Here is a 5,273-nt window from a genome sequence, read left to right on the forward strand (position 1 = left end):
TGCGGATGTTGTAAATCAGGAACAAAAACAGAAATTGCTGGAAAAGGTCAGCAGGTCTGACAGCATCTGTAATGAAAAGAATCAGAGTTAACGTTTTGCGTCTGGTGACCTGGTCTGATATTTTTTTCACAGATGCTGCCAGAACTGCTGAGATTTTCCAGCAACTTCTGTTTTTGCTCTGGGTGAGAAACCTTGTTCCTCACATTGCCTCGAAACCTCCTGCCCCTTACCTTAAATCTATGCCCCTGGTCAATGATCCTGCCATCAAGGGGAAAAGTCTCTTCCTATGTCCCTCATAATTGTATACATCTCAATCATTTCACTTCTCAGTCTCCTCTGCTCGAAAGAAAAAAACCCCAGTCTGTCCAATCTCTCTTTTTAACTGAAACTCTCCAGCCTAGGTAACATTCTGGTAAATCTCATCTGCTCCAGACCAGGCAACATCCTGGTAAATGTCATCTGCTCCAGACCAGGCAACATCCTGGTAAATCTCCTCTGCTCCCGGCCAGACAGCATCCTGGTAAATCCTCTCTGTTCCTGCCCAGGCAACATCCTGGTAAATCCCCTCTGCTCCACACCAGGCAACATCCTGGAAAATCTCCTCTGCTCCAGACCAGGCAACATCCTGGTAAATCGCCACTGCTACAGACCAGGCAACATCCTGTTAAATCTCCTCTGTACCCTCTCCAGTGCAGTCATATCCCTCCTATAATGTGTATTCCAGAACTCTGCACAATACTCTTGCTGTGGCCGAACCAATCTTTTATACAGTTCCAGCATAACCTCCCTGCTCTTAAATTCTATGTCTTGGCTAATAAAGGCAAGTACCCAATATGCTGCCTTAACCAAGTTATGCACCTGTCCTGATACATTAAGGGACCATGACCCATGTGCGCCAATGCCCTTCTGATCCTTAGTGCTTCCCAGGGTCCTACTGTTCATCATGGATTCCCTTGCCTTGTTTTTCCTGCTCAAGTGCATCACCTCACACTTATCCAGATTATATTCCATTTGCCACTGAGCAGCCTGTTTATATCCTCTCGGAGAAAAGGCTATTCTCCTCACTATTTACCACCCCACCAATTTTTGCATCACCTGCCAACTTACTGATCAACCCTCACTTTACTAATGATCGAGAGGAGACTGATGGGGTGGTAATTGACCGGGTTGGATTTGTCCTGCTAGGTGAGAAACTGAAAGAACTGCAGATGTTGTAAATCAGGAGCAAAAACAGAAATTGCTGGAAAAGGTCAGCAGGTCTGGCAGCATTTAGGTCTAAATCATTTGCATAAACATGTACAAGACATACCTAGGCAATCTTCCACATTGTCAGGTAGATACCAGTGTTTTAACTGTACTGGAAGAGTTTGACTAGCGGGGTGGCACGGTCTGGAGCACACAGCCTTCAGTACAATTGCTGGGCTGTTGTCAGGGTCTGTAGCCTTTGCAGTATCCAGTTCTCTCCAACTGTTTCTCGATCTCATGTGGAGTGAATCGAATTGGCTGAAGACTGGTATCTGTGATGCTGAGGCCACTGCAGGAGTTTTAGTTTGGATTGTCATGTTAAGCCAGTTTGCACAAGTCTGTGAAGGTGATAGTCTTGCATGCACAGCAGTGTCTATCTGACACTTTATGTTCGCTTGCTAGTCCGCTTCCACAGTCCTCATTCCAGTAGTCACCATGTATCACCTGTCAAGCTGACTGAATCAACCTGTTATATGAAGAACAGTGATTCATGTGGCTGCTATGTCTCCAGTAGCCATCTGTGTTTGCTTGCTGACCTTCCTTCAAGCCCTACACTTGTGTGCACAATGTGCTGAGAGCAGTCTCCCTATGCTTTTTCTCACAGTGAGTAGTTAGGGTGTGGAATACACTGCTTGGAAATGTAGTGGACGCAGCTTCAATGGAGGTATTTAAGAGGGTATTGGATGATTATTTGGATAGAAATGCACTGTAAAGGTAGGAGAATAGCACAAGGCTATTGGATTTGTGCAGGAACAACGGGCCGAGTGGCCTCCTTCTAAGCCATAACAATTGTTTTCCTGACAGTAAGTTTCTTCTCTCTCTGTAGATGTGTTCTCATTGCAGGATCTCTTGCATGTAATACAAAACAGTTTTTGATTCGATCATCTCTTAGCTGAGGAAATTCATAGGATTTTGCAAGCTGAGTTAATCAGGTCACACATTGGCCAATGGATGGTTTTTCATCTTGGGCCCTCATATTGAACAAGCATGCTTCAAAAGTTGCATTCACTTGAGGTTGAAAGTGTGCCTTCAAGGCTTTCAAATATTCTGACGTCTATTTTTCTTGTTCTTCAAAGAGTTTCATGGTGGAAAATATTTTGAAACAGCTATTTCTGGCTCCTTGTTGAACAGGTCTGTTGTGATTTTGCAATTTTTATATTTCATAAAAAGAAACAGCTAGGTTTGCTTCATGTTTACATTTAATTTTGCTTGGATCTGGGTGAGGAGAAATTGCAACCATCGTTTCCCATCGAAGACTGTACTTTTTTGTTTCTCTTTTGGTTTCCGAAGGTTCCTTGTAGCAGCTTTCACAGCTCTGGCCATTCCTGTGTTGCTCCGTCACTCATGATTTTGTTTTAAATCTCTTCACTCAACACTTGGCTTCACTTGGACACCAGGTTCAGAGCTCAGCAACACAGTACCTTTATCGAAATGCAGGGAAAATGGCCATTTCCCGTTTGGTGCCTCATGACTGCCTTTTGAGCCAAACGAACAGCAAGCATTTCCACTTCTGTTGGATATGGCACTGATTGATACTCTTTTCATTTTCTGTTCAATCTGGCGTGATAGAGAGGCACTTCCAGTAGATCTGTGACCCTTCCTTTACCTAGGATGATGTAGATGACCCCTTCAAGACTGAAACAAAACCACAGTCAAGAACTAATGTTGTAACAAGGAAAACTTGCACTCTGAGAAATAGTCCTTCCCTCATCTCCAAACCTTATATCTCCACTGCCCTTCACCAACATCAACATCCATTTCACTGTCATATGTCTCCAGTCACTGTTATCTTTCTTTAGTCTCTACACCTCTCTCTTGCCTTTCTTTAGTCTATAAACCCAATCTCTCCCTTCTGCCTCTCTAGTCTATAAACCTAATCTCTCCCTTCTCCCTTCTAGTCTATAAAGCCTATCTCTCCATTATCTCCATCTGGTCTCAAGCCTGCATCTTTCAAACTCTAAAACACAAACTCCCTATTGTTCCTTTCCATAACCCCTTCTCTTCATTGTCCTTTTATATTCTCTATCTGTCCATTGATGGTCTCTAGTTTCTAAACCTTTTCTTTCCACTGCCCCACTCTAGTCTCAAGCATCCATCTGTCTGTTGTCCCTTTCAAGTCTCAAGCCCTCTCTCCATTGGCTTGTCCTCATCTCCAACTTGCACCTTTCCATTTTACTTCTCTTGCCTCCAACCATTGTCTCTACTCTACTTCTATGGTGTAAACTCTAAATTCTCCATTATCTCTTTTAACCCCTGCCTTTCAACTATACTCCTCACAACTCAAATCCTTATTCTATCACCATCCTACTTTGCATCCAAGTAACCAACACTGACTCCTCCATTGTCGCTCTTCTCGTCCCTCTCTGCATGTAATCCAACAGGGGATGCCAACCTAGGGTAGCAAGGTGGCTCAGTAGTTAGCACTGCTGCCTCACAGAACCAGGAGCATGAGTTGGATTCCACCCTCAGGTGACCTCAGTCTGTGTGCACATTCTCCCTGTGTTTGCATGGGTTTCCTCCCACAATCCAAAGATGTGCAGGTTACATTGATTGGCCATGAGAAATGCAGGGTTATGGGGATGAGTGGGAAACTCTTTGAAGGGTCATTGTGGACTTGATGGGCTAAATGGCCTGCTTCCATGCTGTAAAGATTCTATAAAACAAAATCCCACCACCTTCCAGTTAACCCACCAGCAAGGAAGAAGAGGGAATACTGCTCTTAAAGAACACAAAGACTGGAGACCCCAGCGAGGGAGAGGGAACATTTGCAATTTGGGTATTAGGTTTGTAGTTTGCTCAGGTTGGGTGGGGGGTGAGGGGGGTTGTTGTGTGGCTCTCAAAATGTCTAAGGACAGGCTTCTTGATGCGTTATCCTCCCCTTCACCCCAAGTAACTGTTCCTTCTTCAAACTGCCACTCATTTGGTAGTCAGTGAAATGTGTTGCTTGGAAATGTTACACACAAGCAGAATAATGTCATTCTTTTGACAAATATTGAATCCTTTCATTCAAGTATTGATTTTACTTTGTCCTGTCTCCTGCCACTTTAATAGTCTTAACTTTTAGCACTGAGTTCCACATACAATGATGCAGCTGGCACGTGAGTCTTGGCAATGAGTGTTTGGCAAGCTGTCTACCATGATAGCAGAGCCAAATCTTTTTTTCCCAAATTTTAACACACAAGCCTTACAGTAATCTGTCAACTGGAGACTCGGCCATATCAAGAAGCTTGGCTTCATTTCTCATTCCCTGGAGTGTGAGCAATGAGTTCACTTGCCTTTCTCCATATTGTTAGTTCGGTCAGAATGGGCTAGGGTTCACACAAAATCTACCTTCCCTTCGACCTCCATCGTCCTAACCTCGCCAGATGCTTTTCACGATGAGATTCTCGTGCAGAAATCCCTGCGTCTCAGGAATATGTTTGGCCACTTTTACCTCTATTGATCCTTGAACCTCATAAAGATCATTGGCTATGCCTGATGGATCCAGTTAATGACTGTCTCCCTGAGTTGGCCGATTCTGTGACTGTTGAATAAACACGAATGCAGTTCAAGCATTACTTTGGATGCATGCGCATTATAAAAGTAGTAGGGGAATAAAGAACGGTTCAGCATAAATATCAGAGAAGTTTTACAAAGGACGTTTCATGGAGCATCGGTGGTTCAGTGGTAGAATTCTCGCCTGCCACGCGGGAGGCCCGGGTTCGATTCCCGGCCGATGCAAGTAATTTTGTAAATTGCTCATAATTTACATTCATTATTAACAGCCTATACTTCTCGGAAAGAAGCCTCTTTATTTAGCATATGCAGCATTGACTGTACTGTATAACTAAATCCAGCCATTCGTTTTTAATCTAAAATGCAGGCATAATTTGATTTGACTTGAACAGTTTCAAACTCATTGATTTATTTTCCAACTCTTTCCAGTGATTTGCAGCAGAGTTTATTTCATGAAACAAGCAGGATAGAGATTTTCTGCTGATTTGAAGTTCATGAATACACAAGTTGCCCATTCAAATGATGTTTTTCTC

General features: G+C 43.4%; 1 non-coding gene across 1 annotated transcript; it reads left to right on the forward strand.

Moving 5' to 3' along the window:
• Positions 1–4,894: 4,894 nt before the first annotated feature.
• Positions 4,895–4,965, forward strand: trnag-gcc (transfer RNA glycine (anticodon GCC)). The gene has a single exon. It is a non-coding gene; the product is annotated as a tRNA-Gly (tRNA).
• Positions 4,966–5,273: the final 308 nt, after the last annotated feature.

Source organism: Stegostoma tigrinum, chromosome X, assembly GCF_030684315.1.
Source record: "Stegostoma tigrinum isolate sSteTig4 chromosome X, sSteTig4.hap1, whole genome shotgun sequence".
Taxonomy (NCBI): domain Eukaryota; kingdom Metazoa; phylum Chordata; class Chondrichthyes; order Orectolobiformes; family Stegostomatidae; genus Stegostoma; species Stegostoma tigrinum.